The sequence below is a fragment of the Myotis nattereri genome (genome assembly GCF_964212035.1).
Source record: "Myotis nattereri genome assembly, chromosome: 10".
Lineage (NCBI taxonomy): Eukaryota > Metazoa > Chordata > Mammalia > Chiroptera > Vespertilionidae > Myotis > Myotis nattereri.
Window position 1 is genome coordinate 4,847,948 of NC_138085.1, and position 20,023 is coordinate 4,867,970.

Below are 20,023 nucleotides of genomic sequence, written 5' to 3' on the forward strand. Positions count from 1 at the left end.
AAGCAGCAGAATGGCGGTCGCCAGAGGGAGGGGGGTTAGCGGACAGAGACGGGAGTCCTAATATGAGGTGACAGGAGAAGTTGTGACTCTGGGTGGTGGGCACATGGTGCAATATACAGATTTTACAGCATAGAAACCCACACTGAAACCTATATGTTCATGTTGACCAATGTCGCCCCAATCAATGTAATAAATAACATTTTTTAAAAATAAAAATAAAAATGTGATCTGTATGTGACCACCAGATACCCCTCCAAAAATACTGAATACACATTAGAGTCCTTTCTCTCCACTCTCCCTGTCACAGGGGATCCTCAACATCTTTCAATCAAATTGCAAAAATGACATCGTATTTAAATTTACATTATATTTGCATTAATTATTTACAAGGTTGAACATGCATGGTATCATGCTTACCAACCCTTTGCATTTATTGCATTATTGCTAGTTTGTATACAGGGTATCCCCAAAAAGTGTATATACGCTTTGAATAATTAATTCCAATGTATCTTTTTCTCAGATTTAATCCATTGAAATTAATAATTATTCAAAGTGTGCATACATTTTTTGGGACACCTTGTATTTTCCCATAATAAGTAAGGACTTAATTTTGTACTGTTCAGATTCTCACTCATTTGTCAGAGTTATTATTATTATTAGAGACATTAGCCATTGGTCTATAACCAAAAAAAAAAAATACATCCCCCAGGTTAATTTGGTCCTATCTTTTAATCTTTACTTATACTGCTTTTGCCATATGAAATTTTACATATTACCCAGTTTTATTAAATTAGTCAATTTTTTCCTTTATATCATCTTTCATCAAGCTTAAAAGAATCTTTCTGCTACAATATTGTTAAGATAGTCATCCACATTTTCTTCTGGTATTTTAGTGTCTTTTTACATATTTCAATATTTTATTCCTCTGGACGTCTTCTCGAAGGAGTGGAGGGAACCCGCTTCGCAGCCACACGGCTGGTATCCCAGAGCTTCCACTCAGCCCAGCAGCCAGCTCCTCCGCGCGGCCTGCGGCATGGCTCCTGCCGGCTCCCTCCCCAGGCCTCGGACCGCCTACGGCACCGGCACCAGCACCCGGCACCCAGCACCCGGCACCCAGCACCCAGCACCGCACCCTCTGATGTGCTGCCCTACCTCGCAGGGCAGTCTTTCCCCACCACTATTCTCTTTCACCGCCTTCCTATCACTTTTGCTCCTCCAGCTGAACTTTAAATCACAACATTATTAAAAATAAACTGTGTGGAAACTAAATTTCCCACGTAGTATCATAACAAGGTTTCCCAGGAGTATGATGTAGAACCGGCCCAGCAGACAGTTCCTGTGAGAGGCAAAGCGGGAACACGTCCTCTGTCACTGCTCCTGGACTCCAGCGTTGACGCAGGAAAGCAGCAATAAATAGCAGGAGACTTCGTGGGCGTGGCTATGTCGGTGAAAACTTTATTTAGAAAAATACGGGCAATGGAGGTGCCATGGAGGATCACTCGGGCACCGCCAAGGAAGGGGTCTGCAGACACGGCGGCGGCACAGACGAGCCTTGAGTTCATCCTGGGACGTGAAAGAAGACGCAGCGGCCACATGCTGTAGGATTCCGTGGGTGTGAAATGCCCAGGAGGGTGTCCATCCAGACGAAGCTCAGATTAGTGGTTGTCGGGGGCTATGGGAAGGGAAATGGGGAGGAATTAATAGGGATGTTGTGTTTTTCTTGGTTAATAAAAAAGTTTTGAAATTAGAGAAACATAACTCAGAAGGGCAGCAGCACATTGCACATCATGCTCTAAATGCCTCTAAAGCAGCGGTTCTCAACCTGTGCGTCGCGACCCCTTCGGGGGTCGAACGACCCTTTCACAGGGGTCGCCTAAGACCATCGGAAAACACATATATAATTACATGTTGGTTTTGTGATTAATTACTATGCTTTAATTATGTTCAATTTGTAACAATGAAAATACATCCTGCATATCAGCTATTTACATTACGATTCATAACAGTAGCAAAATGACAGTTATGAAGTAGCAACGAAAATAATTTTATGGTTGGGGGTCGCCCCCACATGAGGAGCTGTATTAAAGGGCCGTGGCGTGAGGAAGGTGGAGAACCACTGCTCTAAGTAGTACACTTTAAAGTGGTTAATTTCATGGTACGTGAATTTCACCTCTGTTAAGAAAAGCGCTGTACGCTATGAAAACCGCTCTCCTAGTCGGTGTCCGGGTGTCTGTGGGAGGGGAGGAGGGCAGCGGCGAGGGCAGAGGCGCCTCCGGCCTGGTGCTGAGGGGTCGCTGTGAAGGCCAGAGGCCTCGCCGTGGCCTCGGGGTAATTCAGGAAATAGGGTGATAAGCAGCAGGTCCCCAGTAGCAGCAGCGAGGAGGGCATGGGCCCAATGGGTCATCATTAAAGTTTATACTCAGGTGCAATCTGGGCTGCAACTGGGACCACCTGGAACCTTAAAAAACTGTGGAGGCAGCTTCCATTCCAAGACATTCTGGCCTCATTGGCATCAAATGTGACCTGGGCAGCAGGATTTTCACACGGGGCCTGGATGGCCCTACTGTGCGCTCACGTGGCGGAATCACTGGCCTACCAACAAGGCTTTGGGCTTCCCGGCTTCCCCCTGGGCTAGACGAGCCCCTGGAAACCACAGCAGAGGTGCTTAACCCCACTGTGTGTGGGAGTCCCTCTGGGCACGTTAAAGGTTACTACTGCCCGGCCCCCTCCCAGACTTTCTGGTCTGGGGTGCAGCCTGGACACAGGGACCTATGAAAGCTTCCCAGGTGATCCAAAGGGCAGCCAAGTGGGAAACCCCATGCTAAACACTGTTTCCTAAATGTCTCTGGGAATAAAAATCAACGATGCTCTTTTAAAAGATAGAGAGAAAGAGGGTGGCAGGAGTGCCCCAGTTCCCAGCCCAGACCTGCAGCTCGGGGTGGGGGTGGGGGTGAGGCAGGGTTATTCTTATCAGTAAAGTCTGGGAAACTCTGTGCTAAAAATAGATTACATGTGAAAGCCCACGTGTGTGTGCATGTGCGAGAGAGAGAGAAATGGCCTGCTCTGTGTTCATAGGTGAGAGGGGCCTGGGGGTGAGAGAAGCACAGGTGCGGACTCTGGCCTCCGTGGAGGGCCATCCCTGGAACAGCAAAACACAAACTCACATGCACCCCACCTGCTGCCGTTTCCACAGGACCTTCAGGATCATTGTCTCTGCAAACAATGAGGCTGGGAAAGCTATCCTCGCGAAGAGCCCAGAGCATTTGATGGTGCCGTTCGGGGCCCCAGTCAGTGCGCCAGCCAGAGTTACACCCATAGAGTCACCCCCAGACCGGTGCGCCTTCCATAAAATGTTGATTTTTAAGGCCATAGTCATGCTGTGCGGCACCCTTCATTGCCACTAAGCAATTTGCAGTGAAATGGACATCAAAGAGAAACCGAAAGTGTGTAAGAGCATGTGCTTGAGAGCTGTGGCCTCGGTAATGGGGCAGGAGCCAGGACTAAGGGGGCAGGGGCGCCTGCTTCCCCACCAGCGCCTCCCCTGAGATCTCAGGACCACAAGGCCCAGTGAGGCAAGAGGCCCATTTTGTGGTGCAGCCTTCCCATGCAATCGGAAGTCAAATGGGGGATGTCGAGGAGAGCTATGACCGAGGACCAGGAGTCCACAGCTGGCCCCTCCCTCAGTGCTCCTTTACTCAAAGCAACGTCAGCTGTAAGTGTGTGCTCTGAGCCAGGGCTCCCTCCGGGGCAAAGCACACCACCCCTGGGCCTCACTTCCCCAGTGTCTGAGGTCTGGTCACTCCAAGTCTTGCTGCGTCACCTGAGAGCTGTCAAAAAGCAGGGTCTGAACCCCACCCAGACCCACGGAGCCGGAACCTCCCTTTCACAATTCCAGAATCTTCCAGTTCGCATGATCCCAGGCCGCCTGGATGCACATTAAAGTTTGGGAGGGCTGATTTAGATGCGTGTTTCTATGAATCAGACCATGGGCTCCAAAGAAATAGAATGTGGGCTCCTTTCCCTTGACTTTCATGGGAGTTATTGGAAAATAACTCGTTACCTGTTAGGTCTCAAAGGGATCTGAGAGTTCACCAAATTCCACTGCTTCGCTTGGCAGATGATGAAAATGAAACCCAGAGAGGTAACATGACTTCAAAGGGGAAAAGCAAAAATCAGAACCAAGAAATTTACTCTCAAATTCAGTGTGCCCATCGCAGGCCTGAGGAAGGCCAGGTACAGTGGCCATGAAAGAAGAGGTGACACAGATAAAACAGATGATGGAGCCACACCACTGCAGACTCTGAGGGGTCCCTCAGAAATATGGAGGGCAGAGCACCGCTGCACCCGTTCTCAAGTCTGCTCTTTGTTATGGACTCTCAGAGTTGTCTTCCCGGCATCAGTGTGCTTTATTTTCAGGGTGATATTCCGGCTTGTGAGACCTGCCAAGGCGGTGCAGGAAGATGGCCATGGGGCGTCAGCTCTGTCTGCATCCATCCAGCTGGGCTCCACAGGTGACCCTGGGGTCCACGATGTCCCCAAAGTTTTCATAAAGTTTACCCCAAGGTCCTCAACACCCTTGGCCAGATCATTGCAAACTAAGCAGTGCATTCTACTGGATGTGTATACATCACAGCCCAGTCTGTGGACACAGGCTACTCAAATGAACTTCCCCACCAAAGGCTTCCCTTTAAATCCAAGCCAGTGAACAAAGGTTGTCCAGAAAGCTGACAGCTCCCTCACTCCTCCTCGCCACTCATTTTAAGTGTTCTGCCCTGGACTGCTCTAAACTCAAATCAACTTGAAAGTTTCCCTCTAATAACCAGCCAATTTTGTCAAAAATGAGATTGATTAGAAATGAACAGGCATGGCTCCTACACATGAGAACATCAGAACATAGTTTTCTGAGCCCAGGGAGCTGGAGACGTCAGATCTGGGGTGTGCGATGGGCCTGTGCTTCCTTTTCTTCCCACCCCAGGAATAAACAGTCAGTGTGAAAGAGTTGATAAGACAAAGGGAAAAGTGAGTGTGACACACTTACTAGAAGGGCCGTGATTGGAGTTTTTCAATCACACGAAAGGATCAGGGAATACCTGTTTCATGTTACGTGACCACAGGTTGGATATATGATTAGGTGGATCACACACTATCAGAAACAAACAAACAAAAAACCCATGAGAAAGAATGGCTTCACAAATTAACCAAAATTTTATATTGTTTCTAATTAAGAAATTGAGAGACAGACACTGAATCTCCAGAGGATAGAAACACTTTGTCTCCAGCTGAGCGCTCCCTTCGTTATTTTCTTTTAATTTTTCAATTACAGATGACATACAATGTCATGTTAGTTTCAAGTGTACAATGTGGTGAATAGACATTTATATGTCTAGTTAAGGTCTCAAAAAGGGCTCCTAGATGCCGTTTCTGGCATTGGAACTGAGTATCTTTATGACTGGATTTTTAAATTTTTATTTAATTATAGTTGGCATACAATATTACACTTATTAGAGTAGTTTCAGGTGTACAATATAAGCGATTCAACATTTCTGTACCTTGGGATGATTTTTAATCCTTTCCCTAAAAGTTGATATTTTGGAATCACAGCTTACTAGCCTAGCTCAAGCTTCCGAATTGTGATGACAGGCAGACACAGGTTTGGAGTCTCCATGAGCTGGCGTTTCCACTGAAGCAACCGGAGGTAAGGATTTGTTACTTGATCTGCTAGCAAGGACTTTCCAATAGACATGCACAGAATCATTGATCAGTGCGCCCTCTCCTTGTTTGCATTGCAACACTGTTCAATTTACACCAATTAAAGATGCTTGGTTTGGGTATTGAAGAATAATTAAGGGATGCAAATCCCCAGAGGGCTTCTAGAAATGACATCTGACTAGAATAGTGATGAAGGCAGCATTAGTATTTGAATAGTTTGACTGATATGCAAAATCATTACACAACTCTCCAGGAAGGGTGACACTAAGTCGCTGTATGCACTTGCCTGGTCACCCTAAACAAACTTGACAAGTCTAATTTCAAGTAATTGCTCAGAGTTTAGCGGCCGCCTCTGTCCCCACAAGGGCAGCTATCTGGACCACATCTTGTAATTGAGATGTGTCTTTAAACTATATGTGTCAACCCAACATGCAAATATGCTGTCAAAAAAAGTGAAGGGTTGTGACACCCTGGTGAATCATTTTCCAGTTAAATTTGAACATGAAAATTTTACTATAGTTTCAGTCAACCCACCAACTCTTCCAACTCATCCCCTGAGGGAAGGGCTGGCTTTGCCAGCTGCATCAGACCCAGAAGTTCATCTGGAGACCGTCGCAAATGTGGTCCCTGGACCAGCAGCAGCGTCACCTGGGAACTCTTAGAAATGAAAGCTGGACCTGATCCCACGCCTGCTGCATCTCTGGGGTGAGGGCCTGCAGTTAACGCCCGTTAAGTCCGCTCAGTGACCTGAAGCCCAGCTGGTTCTGAGAAGCACGGACCTAGCCCCACCGATGCACTTCATCACGACAAAATGGAAGCTGGTAAGTCAGCTAATTTGCCTGCAGTCACACAGCTCAAATGACCGTGGAGGCTGGAGTGAACCACAATGTGTTCAAAACATTTCATTCCTGACTTTTATTATTCAGTTAAATTTTGAAAATGTTTTGCTGCCCTGCGCGTGTGTGCGTGTGTCTGCTTGTGTGTGTGTGGTGTTGCACATGTGAGTGTGTGTGTATGCGCACGCAGCCTCAGCTTCTCCCTGAGGGCATGGCTGGATAGGACATGTCCTGGCAGGCGGCTGGGGCTCTGCTCCCTGGACCCCGGAGGCAGGTACAGCCCTAGAACTGACTCATCTTTAGGGGAATCATCACAGGAGCCAGCACCTCCTTCTGAGAGGTGCACCCCCACTTGTGCAGTGGGAACAGCAGCAGGAATGTCACGCTGCTGATGTTTGGGACATGATTGCTACCCCCTGGGCCCCCCATGTCACAGGAACCCTTTGGGGCTTGTGGACAGTCCCCTCACACTGCTAACAAGGAGTGATGCCCAGGGCAGAGGGAGGGAAAGGGAGTGTCGTTCCTACTGAAAATCGAACTGAACAGATTTCCTGGACAGAACACAGGGTGGAAATTAAATTTGAGCTACTAACCAAACGAGAGATTTCGGATTTCATTTTCATTTTTACAATTCGGATCCTTTGCCATTTAGTCCCAGTCTGACAACCCTTAACCCACAAGGAGCCTAGATACCCAGCTCAAGTGAGTGAATCCAATCAAAACCAAAAAATAAGGGCGGCTCATTGGCAGGCGACACAGGCTGGCAGCCCCAGGTCCTCCAGTGAGCAGCTCAGCCAGACTCTCAAGTGTGAGAAAAGCTCCTTCCAACTCCCGGGGCTCCCAGCGAGTGCGAGCCCAGAGCGCCCTCCCTCCACGGGCCCTGCCTGCGAGGCCCAGGCCAGGTGAGCTCCCGCCCTGCCGCCCCTCCCCTCCCGGACGCTGCGCCTCTGAATGGGGGAGGGAAGGGGGAGTGACGGGGGAGTGATGGCCGTGGCAGAAGAGCGGGGCGGCCCCCAGAACAAAACGAGGAAGAAACAAAGCGCCACAATAGATCATTTCTGAGAAGTCATCCGGCAGCTTTGAAACCCAGGCTGTGTGTGCCAGGCAGCTCCACAGCCACGGCTTTCAAGGGACATGAATGGAAACGGAACAGTAACTCTTTTTCATTCCTCTTTTCAGGGTCTTGTCTGCGAGAGAAGGATTTACTATTCAATTCCCATGCTTGCATGTGGGAAATTAGGAACCTGCCCCTTAAAAAGAAACTGCCTTCTAAACTCTCATAAATTGTGGTGCTTTTATAGATCTACCCAAATTTCTTCCTCTTTCGGCTTACATTGCATTTTTAAACACTCCTAAGCGCGCGTTCACACACACACACACACACACACACACACACACACACACACACACATTGCCATCTCCTCCACTTTTCTCAGCAATATTTTATTCAGGAAATCTTCATCCAAAGAGATATTTCATCTTTAAGCTTGATGCAGGGTGCAGTTTTTGTACTTGACTATTGCTTTATTTTACCACATTTTATCATTAACCGGACTTACCCCAGGAAACATTAATCACTATATATTTGGAAAGGCAGCAAGTACTGGACCAAGCTGGTGAAAAATCGGAAGCAAATTAAATAGGACATTCATTCATTCGTTTGTGGCCTCAGCAGCATTTAAGGCGCAGTACTGGTGAGGCTCGCCCTGAGTGCCATTCCAAATGGTTTACGGAAAACCATGGTATTTACCAGCTGCCGTGGCCTGGCCAGAATTTCCACAGTGGCAGCTCATCCCTGGCTGCTCCTCCCCAGAAGCCCCGGTGCTTGGCCATGCTAATCTCATTAACCTTCCCTATCGGTTTCAGCAGACAGAAATGGAGCCCTGAGAACCGGCATCTCCTGGCCGAGCTGCGCAGGGAGAAGTCAAGCTTTGGCTCTAGGCCAGCCCCTTTGATGGGACTGCCCAGGCCCCTCGCAGGCCCTCGTGGAGCAGAGGAAAAGAGCACATCCAAGGCACCCTGGCCACGGGCAGTCCAGCCATGGCTGACCCACACTTCCCTCTTGCCTCCTCCTGCCCCAGGAGAGCCTGACTCCTGGCGACGGGGAGCAGCTGCACTGATGGGCGGCCATTCTCCAGGGGCAGCCAAGCATACCCTGATTCCCAGGGAACCCTCTGGGCGAGAGAGACCCTTTCGGGTGAGAGATGGATGGGGGGAGGGGCGGGGGGAAGGGAAGAGAAAGGAAGGTTTCCGTCCTCAGCAGGTCTGTAAGGCGAGACTGGGGCACACTAACCATTTCCTGATGTGCAGAGGCTGAAACTTGGACCCTTGTTAGATTTCTTAGATACGCAGAAAACCAACCCAACAAAGGGGAGTCTGACAATATCCTCGCCGTGGACTGTTTCAAGCCCCGCCATCTCTTCTTCCCAGTCAAAAGAATAGAGAGCGAAATAAAATTTCCTACTTCTGAGAACAGTGTTAAAATCCTCAGAAATCTGCACTATATGTGTATCGAGTCCACCTATTGTACATCTACGCTTTCACGGTGTGATATGTCACTTACATCTCACTTAAGCCGAGGGGAAAGGGAACCTTCGAAAGAAAACCCAATCATCGCTGCATTGACATCTGCAGTCTGAAAACCGTATCGTTTCCTTCCAGAAACAACTTGGTTGTTAATATTTCAAAAGGAGTCAGGATATTGCTTCATAAGATCCAAAATCTCACTTAGAAAAATTAATATGGAAGGAAATCGTGGTTCTTCAATATGGACCTCACTTGCTTCAGAATAGGTAGCTTTAATGGTCTGGGAAGTTTTATGAATTAAAATATTTCAATTTCCTGCTTTACTATCTCTAAACCAGAATTCCCAAGGTCACACCACTCACAGCCCACAGAACTGCTGTGCGCGGGGGCTCGGGGAGACCCCTTTCAACAGCTCACCCACAACCCACACTCCAGGTGTTGCCTGGATGACAGCACCACTAACCTCCAAACCAGCGTTTCCAGCTCGCTCGGAAGCGGACAGCATGGTGCCTCGGACACCCGCTTCCTGACTCTTAAAACTCCTGGGACTTACTATCTTTCATTGAATTCAAATGCTCTGTTATTGGAGACCTTCTGCTGAGATTTTTTTGTGCGTTTTCCCAGCCTCCCCGCCAGGACTACTGTAGCCTGTGGAGAGACACTGTTACCTTCTCCCAGTTCTTTCTCCAGAAACAGGTCTGTGGGCGCTTTCATTAGTCCGCCTGCTTGTTTCTGTCTGTCTGCCCTGCGAGGATGCCGGCTTCAGGAGGAGAGGGCCCTGGCTCTGCTGCCTACCATCACCGGCAGCTTCATGTTGCTCAGACAGAGTGGCTGCTCAATAAGCATGTGCGGGAGGAAGGACAGCAGGGGAGGATGAAGGGATGCGAGCTACTGACGTGCAGCCAGTGCTCTACTTCCACGCCCAGACATGGTCTATATTTTTCAAGGTAAAAAACTTTGCTCTTTGATTCAACAGATCCCAAAATACAGTGGCTCTCAAGGCTGGACTGCCTTCCCTTTCTCGGAATGCCCTGGAGCTGGCCCGGCTGCGGGCTGGCCTGTTTCTCCGAGAAGAGGCCAGACCTGCCTCCAGGGCTGCTCGTCTGCGCCACTGCCTGGTTTAATGGCGTCACCAGCACATCCAGGTCCCAGACCACAGGAAGTCTAGGAAGAGCGATTTCCATTTAAAACAGGAAGTAGACGCTGCACATATCACTTCTACTCACATTTCAGAGGCAAGAACTTAGTCTCTGTCCTGAAGTGGAGTCTCCACCTAGTTGGCTTCATGTCTAAGGAGAAAGTGAAAGGGGCTTTGGGGAAGCTGGCTGCCGGCCACACACTTCTAGATGCCTCTCTTAGTAGGAAGTTTCCCAGGGCTGTCTGGGTGCGGAGCCTTGTGCAGACTCTAGCTTTGATGGGAAGACCAAGACCTCGGGCCCAGGATCCCCACCGCCCTACAGCGCTGTGGGCACCGAAGGGGGCGGCTGGGCCTCAGGGGCAGGCAGTGCCCCACCTGGGCACCGACACCACAAGCCCAATCCTTCCTTCCTTGCTGGCTCTGGAGCCCAGAAACATCCAAATGCATTTTTGTTTTTGCGTCTAAATGTTCCCATTCAGCTCTTCACCGGTTGTGCGCTGTGCGAGAAGGACGTGCACAAAGCAGGTGAGCGGAGTACCCGCGGCTCCAATCTGAAGGGAGGAGCCAGAGGGCAGGCCTCTTTGGTGTCCTCAGCGCAGTCCCAGTTTAGCAGCTACAGGGACTGCTTCCTGAGTACTTGTCCCGTCTCCTCGGCGGGGCTGCCAGCTCTGAAAGTGGTAAATGCCACGCCGGGCTCCGTAGCTCCTGACATCCAACGCCAGCAACAAGCGGCGCATCCACTCCACGCGACGCACTGAGCTATCGGGTGGAGCTCCATGACCTGGAAAATAAATTAGGCAGATTAGTCCCAAACATTGATTGACTCCGAATTTCTTTTTTAAATAGAAAAAAAAAAACACCCTGTTATTGAACGGAATGACTAACTTACTATCCCTGTGCGGAGGAAGCTGGAAACGCTGCCTAAAATGACATTACACAGGGGAACTTCTGGTAATTCAGGACGCTGCCTTCTGGATGGTGTTTATTCTACGCCACAAACACCTGAATGACTGAGGTTGAACCCAGTCCAGACGCTCCGTGTGGGGTGCCAGCACTCTGTGGGCTGGCACATGCGCCTGACAAAAATCTGGGGAATGCTTAGCCTCCCGGTCCTCTGAGAATCACGCCATTTTCCAAGAAAAGCTAAATAGCTCGTTCATGCTGCGCCCGCTCTCTTCCCGCTGCTTTCCTGGGGTACCTTTCGGCCGGACTGACTCTTTCTCTGACGGGCTGCTGGAGACCGAGGCTTTAACTCAGACTTACAGTGAATGCCTCTGAGTGCACTCTCAGATGAAGAATATTATGCTTAGTTCATCTAGCGCAGGTAAATAACTGTCACAGGAATGCCATCCACGCGTGGCTCTCGTCCCCACATCCCCGTTGGCTGACATCCACACAAGCTCAGTGCTGGCTCTGAGAGGAGCTACCTTGCAAGTGCTGTCAGGTGACAAGGCTGTGACACTGTCCTTTCCTTGTCACCCCCGTCAGCAAGGAGACTGGGGACTGCATTTCAAGGGCGTTTTGGACAGGAAGCCCTACGTGGCCTGACGCACACAGCCGTCTCTAGGGGCCATGGCGTCAGCCGCCACACTCCACAGCGAGCCAAGCCTCCTGCCTGAGGGCGCCGGAGGGCCTCCCAGAAGGAAGTGAGAAGCCTGGGGCGCACTCCAGACCCTGAAGGGGATGCCACGAGCTGCAATGCATGGAGCCAGGTCCACGCCCGACCTGACGAGTGCAGGCAGTGAGGGAGGCTCTGCGTGGCCCAAGGGGCAGGTGGGCCCGGGCGAGGTGCATGCAGGCAGCCCGTGGACAGAGGGGCCTGGCGACGCGCAGGCACGCTTCCCATAGATGAGCTCCCTGGATGTGTCCCCGCGCCCCCAGAGCTAAGGTAGGAGAGTTAGGTGGATATTTGAACTTCTGGATTTCCTGTTCCCTATGTCAACGTGCATTTCTTTCATAACTAAGAAAGTGTTTAATTGAAATTATATCCTTTAGGAAACCAGAGAAGCTTCGAGATGACTCCTGAGTGGGATTTCCCCACGGGGGGGGGGGGGATGTCTGGGCACAGAGCCAGGGCTGGGTGGGGAGCATCTTGGGGACCACACTGGGGCCAGGGCACCTTCCTGAGGCTGTTGGCAGCTTGCTGAACTGGTCTGTGAAGGAGCAGATCTTTGTCACTCACACACACACGCGCGCACACACGTACACTCACACATGCACACACATGCACACACACACTCACACGTGCGCGCGCACACACTGCACTGGGTGCTGAGGGTCAGCTAGTCAGCACAGATCAGCTGCTGCCTTCAGAGAGTCTGCGAGGCGATGCCCTGCTCTCTGATGGGCGATGGTGATGAACTGCGTGGCGTAGCAAGAAGTGACCGAGTCGCAGGGAGCAATGCGGCCTGAAGCCCGCTGACATTTATCCCAAAGCCGTGCGGGTCACGACAGTGTGGCGATAACGGGCCTGGGAGAAGTGCATTTCTCCACGCGTTGCCTCCAGCCTGGGTCCCGGTGAGAAGCAGATGGCCGTCACGCGGGGACTGGGGAGGCCATGAGGGCCTGGGCTGTTTGCAGAGCTGTAGTCGGGGTGAAGGAAACCAAACTGTGGTGAGCGGTCCCCACCCTGGCTGGAAGCGGCGCTGCGAACGGTGATTCCCACGGACAGAGAAGCAGCTGGGTCACCCTCGGGCCTCCAGGAGGGACGGCAGATCGGCACCCTGAGCTCTCTGTCCCGCGCCTCAGTTTCTGGCTCCCGACCCAGCCAGACCCCGAGGGCAAGGGAGACGCTGATGCCAGCTTCACTGACTTCCTCCCCGGGCTGCACGCAGCAGGTGCAAGAGGAGAGCGGGCCCCGGGCAAATGCAGCTACACGCTGTACACCTGACCCTCCACGCTCTGCGCGCTGGCCACCAGCACTAGAACAGAAGCCAGCGGAGGGCGGGTGTCGGTTGGCCTGGTCCCCCTGGGCCGCAGCACCTGCTCGCCACAGCCCCTCGGAGCGCATCTGTGCGATGACGGGAGAGGAGAGAGAAGAGAACCACTGCCCAGTACTTAACAGAGTAGATGGCGGGACAAGCAGCATGTCATCGCTGGTAAGAACAGTCGGTAACGGTGTCTGCGACGGTAAGCTGGTTCCTATTTGGGCCATTCTGCCCAAAACAAAATATAGCAGCAGAATAATGAGAGTATGGTGGGTGTAAGATTTGCTGGAAAACTTATATTTATGCTTTGCTGGGAGCGAATAAAGGTTTTAGAAAGCAGACAGAAGAATTTTAAATTGGCTTTAAAAATACAAGAAATACATCTTTCTCCTAATTTTCAGACCTGTGGTCTAGGAATGAGGGGAGAGTGGCCAGGCTCAGCAAAGAAACTCTGCTAAGCAGTGGAGAGATGTCAGCTGTGGCTTTCTGGGCCATGGCAGGTTTGAGAAACCAACATGGTCTGGATTTGATGACAGGTAATGACATTAACTAATTAGCAAACGGATCCCATTTGGAGCCGTGGAAGCCAGATCGGGAGGAGGATAACCAGGCCCCTGAGTGCAGGGCTGGGGAGCCAGCGGCTACGTTTCCTCCCTCGCAAAGCGCGACCAGATGCCTTTGGAGTCCGTGGTCTAAGAGGTTGGGAAGCTACCGGACGAGAGTCGGACCAGCACTCGGAATTGCAGTGCCCAGGGTGGGTGGGCACCGCCGAGGGTGCTGAGGGATGCCGCGTGGGTGCCCCTGGCCGGGGGTGAGCCGGTCCAGCCCGCCATCCGGAGCTCCATCAAGGAAATGCCTGGCCCTCGACCCGCTCTCTCCTCCCCTAAAGCCGGAACCTGTGTGCACCCTGTACCATCCCTGGCCGGGATGTCCTGGGAAAATTCCAACCCACTCGAGCCTCGATTTCTCCTTCTACAAAGTAAAGATGAAAATGCCAGCCCCATTTTCTCAGCAAGTGGCTGTGAGAATCCAGTGAAGTTTACTGTGCAGGTTGTAAAATGCTTGAATACAGAAGTACTGCTGCTACTAAGCCAATGACAGGCCCGAGGTCCTAGGATATGAATACCTTGATTGTCAGAAAGGGGGAGGCATTAAAATAAAGGCGCCGGTCACCTCCCAGCGGTCAGTGAGGCCTCCCCCGCTGCCCTCTCCCTCTTGCTTTCTCTGGCCCCGGGGGGAAAGGGCATGCCCCGCCCTTTCCCGGGACACAGAGCAGTGGCTGGGCCTTGGAAATGCCCTGGTCATTCCTCTCATGCCTTAAGCCCCAATGTAGGACTTCAAAGGAAATACAATCCTAAATGTCAACAGCATCTTTCAGTTATCTGGGAAATTACCTACCTCTACTTTCTCTCTTACCAACCCACTCACCCTCCGTTAAAGCCGTCCTTTGAGTCAAACCCCACTTTTCAGAAACCAAGCAATCACTTAATAAAGAGAAAACGTTAAGGGATCCAGATTTCAATTAACTCCACAATTGATTTTTGTGAAATTCTGGGGAAGGCATTATTCTTTAGGTAAAGTGGGGGCAAAGAGCTCAAAGATTAATGGAGGTTCTGCTGACAGTGGTGGCCGAGGACTGGGGTGTCTGCCTCAGGCCTGTTCCCCAGGCGCTGCTGATGCAAAAACATTAGAAAAATGCCCTGGGAGAGACCTGCTGAGCCGCCCACCACCGGGGGAGTCTGTCGCTCAGGGAGAGAGCCTTTGGTTAACACTGCTTTCTTGTACTTTTTCATTTTCATGTAATTTGTATATTTGGTGTTTTACACACTGTGCATGCGATTTGCTTAACTGCTCAGTAAAAAGCATGCCCTGCCTTGTTTTTTGAAGCTGCACTTGTTTCACATTTTTGAAGACACATTGATCCTCACAAGGGATGCCTGGGTTAGCGCCCGCACGCGCACACACACACACACACACGCTACACAAATACAGCAGCGGAAACCACTGACAGATAAAATTTGTAATGTGGTGTGCCATTAAATGTCTGTCGCAGGAAAAGTCTCTGTGAAAATGGGTCTAAAACAGCAGGTAGTTTAATCGGGTACGTCCGTCTCTGTCCCTGGAAGTGCGGTCTCTGCGCATGAATGAGGGAAGGAGCGCATGGGAACAGTCTTTTGCAATAGAGGGAAACCAGCCGTCCCTAGGGAGGGGGTGGGCCAGGGGGGAGGGGGTTCCCCTACTGTGAGGACCACGAGGAGGAGGAGGATAATCATCAGTAGGTCACTGTTAGAAGTGAGCCAAGGAAGTAAAGTGTAACTATAAATGATTCAGTTAGTTTTATTTCTAAAGGTTTATTCCAACTCTACTTGACTTTCTGATGGGGAGTCTAACCCTCAGTACAATTCAGCCACTTGGGGAAGGCCCTGCCGGGTGAAGAGGTTCCTGCGTGGGGGTCACTGATGCAAGTTCAAGGAAACACAGGCGTCCTCCTCTCAAACAAGACGGGAGAAGTAAGGCCAACACGGCGGGAGCAGAGCTGTCAAGGGGACTTGCTGCTCACTGCTCCTGGTGGAGGAAAGTGTCAGATCTGTGTCTGGTGATGTAGCCCCTTTACAGAGACCTGCCCACTGGCTCCTGGGAACAAAAGGGCTGGTCTCCAGGCCGTGGTGCCAGGGGGAGGGGGAGGTCATGCCAGGCCGATGGCTGATCACTGATCACTGATGGGTGCTGGCCCAGCCTGTGCCCTCCACCGCGGCTCCTCCCACAGGCAACGTAGACCTACATGAAGCGACGTGCCCAAGGTCGCACGGCTATTAGGTGCTGGAGGGGTAGCAAAGCAGGCAGCCCACTCTGTGACCAGTACCTGCTGCTGGAGGGACCAAATTTAACTGAGTAGAAAGTCAGAAAAGCAGTGGGTTTACAAAAGGCAGGAAATGATCCGGCATCATTATCATCATCTCCAACATAAAACCGGTTGGCTCAGCGCCCCCCCCCCCGCCCCGCTCCCTCCCCCGCCACCTCAGCGTATTCAGCAGCCTCCCCAGGAGCACAGAAGGACAACACCCTTCCCTGCCCACCCTCCCCAGTTCTTCACCCCAAATCCACCCCCGGGGGGCGGGGGGACCAGCCCTGGAACTGAGATGCACTTCACAGGTTGTGAGAAGATGGGTCGGTCGCAGAGGACAGCTTTGAGATCCTGGAAACTGGCTTCCGGCAGCGCCACCCCCCACCCCCACAAGCCCTGTGACCTTGACCTGTGCAGGCCCCGCCCAAGTGGGTGGACAGGGTTGCCTGCAGTGATTCTCAACCTTCCTAACGCCGCGACCCTTTAATATAGTTAGTTCCTCATGTTGTGGTGACCCCCAATTTCATTGTTACAAATATTTAAACATAATTAAAGCATAGTGATTAATCACAAAAACAATATGTAATTATATATGTGTTTTCTAATGGTCTTAGGCGACCCCTGTGAAAGGGTCGCGACCCACAGGTTGAGAACCGCTGGAAGGGCTTTCCCCATGCAACTCAGCCCTTACGTCTTTCGAAGACTGCTTCTCTGTGTTCTAACCATCCTAATACAAATCTTGGTCCACAACTCAGGTAAACTAAAAATACACATTTTTATGAGTCATTATAATGCCTATTTAAAAGCATTCTTCAAGGGTGGCAGAAACTCAGTCTTGGGGTCTCACCTTCCCCTAAGTCATGACCAAGTTGTGGGATCTTTAGTTCTAAGACTTGTGTTTGATGTCACGTGTCTACTTGTCAAGCTCTGAGATGTTACTCAGTCCCCCCACCTGGTTCCCAGACATCAGTTTGCCCTGGGCACACTCTTGTCTCACCCCTGGCCCCTTCCCAGGTGTCCAGAGAACCAGGACAGATCTCCCTCCACACTCACCATCATGACTGTGAGAGGTCCCCACAGAGGGGGTCTCTCAATGCTTTCGCTGGGCCCTAGGGCCCTTCTGTCCCCCTAAGATCCAAAGCTGCAGCAAATCAAAGCCAGATCCTGGGTAAGGCCTACACGTGGACAACCATCCCAGAAACCCAGCAGCGGAGGCTTGACCAAACACGGGTTTATCATGGGACACAACAGAAAGTCTGGCACGGCTCAGACATACAGTCCCAGACCCAGGCTCTTCCTCTCTCCAGCCAGGCCACCACTCAACGGGGCAGTTGTCCCCTCATCTGAGCAGGAAGAAGCCGGAAATGAAAGTGGCTACAGCAGACCCCGGTCAGCGCTGGGGACATCGGCCTGCTCCAATGTGGAGGGTGATCTGGAAAGTGAGTTGTAGCTTTCGAGCCCCCACTGCGGTTAGAAGAGGGATAAAGAGGGGATTGAAGGTGTCAGCTTAGGAAATCTTCCACAGCCAGGAGAAGACTCACTTATTACTGCCAATTCCTTCTCCCAAAGTAGGCACTGGCCTGGTGCTTGAATGAGGTAAGTGTTGCATAATGTTTCATAAAATACTTACCACCCAGATTCAAGAACCTATGGGTCTGGGTAGAGAGCCCAGAGAAGTTCAAATGCTATTAGTTCCTCCACATAAACCAGATTCAACAAAGCAGGCACTGAGGGCTTCCGTTCATACCCCTACTCACAGGCTGCATGGCCTGCACATGGCCCAGGACACCCAGAGGGCACTCAGTGGCCAGATGGGTCAAAGAAACAAGCAACCAAAAACACGCTCCTGCCCTAACAGGTCTGGCTCAGTGGATAGAGCATTGGCCTGGGGACTCAAGGGTCCCACGTTCAATTCTGGTCAAGGGCATGTACCTTTGTTGCGGAACATACCCAGTAGGGAGTGTGCAGGAGGCAGCTGATCGATGTTTCTCTCTCATCGATGTTTCTAACTCTTTATCCCTCTCCATTCCTCTCAGTCATAAATCAATAATAAAATATATTTTTTAAAAAAACATGCCCGTGTGTGTGAACTGTGGAGGCCGGGCCTGCCTATGTGATACTAGGAGACCCCATCACCCAGGGAGATCCTACAGAGCTGAGCCACTGCCTATAGACTGGGTGCTACCAGCTCCTTGGGGCCCGAAGGCTCGATGGGCCCTTCTGTAGAGGTCCCAGGCCCTGTCCCTCTCTTATGCTTCAAAAGCAGTCTGCCACCAGGTGGAGCAGGAAGTCAGCTGCCGGAGTCAGAACCTGGGGTCTGCTACACAGCGACCTTAGAAAGTGACTTCGAGCCGACCCTTAATTTCTCTCCTGTAAGACAGTTCTTTGTCTGAACACTCCCGTCCCCCTTGCGGAGGTGCTGTGAAGAGGAGACACGGGGATGCACGGTGCCCGGCACACTGGCCCGTTTAGGCCACAGCAATGGCCCTTCTTCTTGCAGAAGTTCCCGGAGGCCTGGATTGGACCAGAGACAGAACCAAATCTGTGCTGCCGAGAGACAGCGAGGGGGCGGGGGGGATGGGGGGGAGGGTTGGGTCTGCTGGGAGGTCTCCAGCCGAAGAACTGGTTTTGGTTGTGGGTTGGCAAGTTGATGGACCATTTTGTGGAAGGAGGGCAGAGGTAGGGCAGGACGGCTAAAAGCCGATCTCAGTTGGCATGGCTGATGGGTCAAGGATTCACCCGTTGACCTCAATTATGAATAAAATTAGAAATCTGTGTGCCATGATGTGGGTTGGCATTCTGATCTCTGCCATGTGGTAGCACCCCTTGCAACCTGATGACTTATTTGGGGGCTCTTGGGGCACCTTGGGTATTAACACACACTCCCCTGTGCCCAGGGTAAGGACAGGGCACTCCCATCAACACTGTGCGCAGCACAACTAAAAACGGTGCACTTGCCAAACTTTACATTAAATTCAAGTGCCCTCTGGCTACATGATGATATAACAGCCAAGGAGGCAAGGCTGCCGTGGGCTTGAGCAGACCAGGCCTGGGGATCGGTGCAGCTTTGTGTCCCCACAAGCGGGTGGGACACACCAGCCACTAGGACAAACGCCTTGCAAAGCCAGAGTTGAGGAAGTGGGGAGCGCCTGGCCTGACGGGGAAGAAAGGATAAAAACTGTCTTCGGGTATTTGGAGAGAGCGTTCATGTGTAAGAATGAGCCTTATTTCATGTGCAGGAAGCATGGGCACCGTGATGGCAGACATGCCAGTTCTTGCCTCTGAGAGAGGCGTATGCCCTGAGCCACGCTGAGCCCGAAGCTCAGTGTCCCAGACGGGGTGGGCCAAGGGGACCATGGTGTCAGACCCCTTCACATGCCCCCTCTCAGAGGGGCTTGGCCACACTGCTCTGGACTGTCACCTCCTTGTTTCACCCCCGTGTCTACACAACAGACTTCATAGGGCACAGCCAATGCAGCCTGTTCCGTGTCCAGCCACACTCAGGGCCAGCCACACGCAGTGGCGGTTAGAGGGGACGGGAAGGGTGCCCATGTCCCATCAGGAAATCCATAGGCTAATCACAGGTTGGAACTGGCACATAAATTCTTTTCCCTCCCTTCCTCTCCCTCCCAACCAGTCTATCCTGAGACCTAATAGTTCATGCTGAGAGGATGGTGTCTGTGTAGTTGCTTGTGTAACAAATCACCACAAATGTGGGAGCTTAAACACAGAAATGCGTTATCCACAGCTCTGGAGGCCAGAGTTCGCAATCAGTACTGCAGGCCCTCAGCAAGGTGCCGAGGGGGGGGGGGAGGGAGGGAGGTGTGCTCCCCCAGAGCTCTGGGGGCCCGTCCTCAGCTCCTGGTAACAGCTGACCTTCCTGGGCTTGTGACTACAACTCTCTAACCACTGCCTCCATGATCAAATCTGCCTCTTCCTCCTTATAAAGATCCTTATGCCTGGCCAGTGTGTCTCAGCAATTGAGCATCGACCTATGAACCAGGAGGTCATGGTTCAATTCCAGGTCAGGGCACATGTCTGG

At 51.5% G+C, this 20,023-nt stretch overlaps 1 long non-coding RNA gene across 3 annotated transcripts in view; it reads right to left on the bottom strand.

The window, feature by feature from the left end:
* Window positions 1-348: 348 nt before the first annotated feature.
* LOC308526325 overlaps window positions 349-20,023 on the bottom strand; it is a 73,514-nt gene continuing 53,839 nt past the window's right edge. For all 3 annotated transcript variants that reach the window (XR_013996542.1, XR_013996543.1, XR_013996544.1), the window contains 2 exons: window positions 10,298-10,990; window positions 349-1,672 (listed from right to left, as the gene is read on the bottom strand). This is a non-coding gene — a long non-coding RNA (uncharacterized lncRNA). The remainder of the gene's footprint in view (window positions 1,673-10,297; window positions 10,991-20,023) is intronic.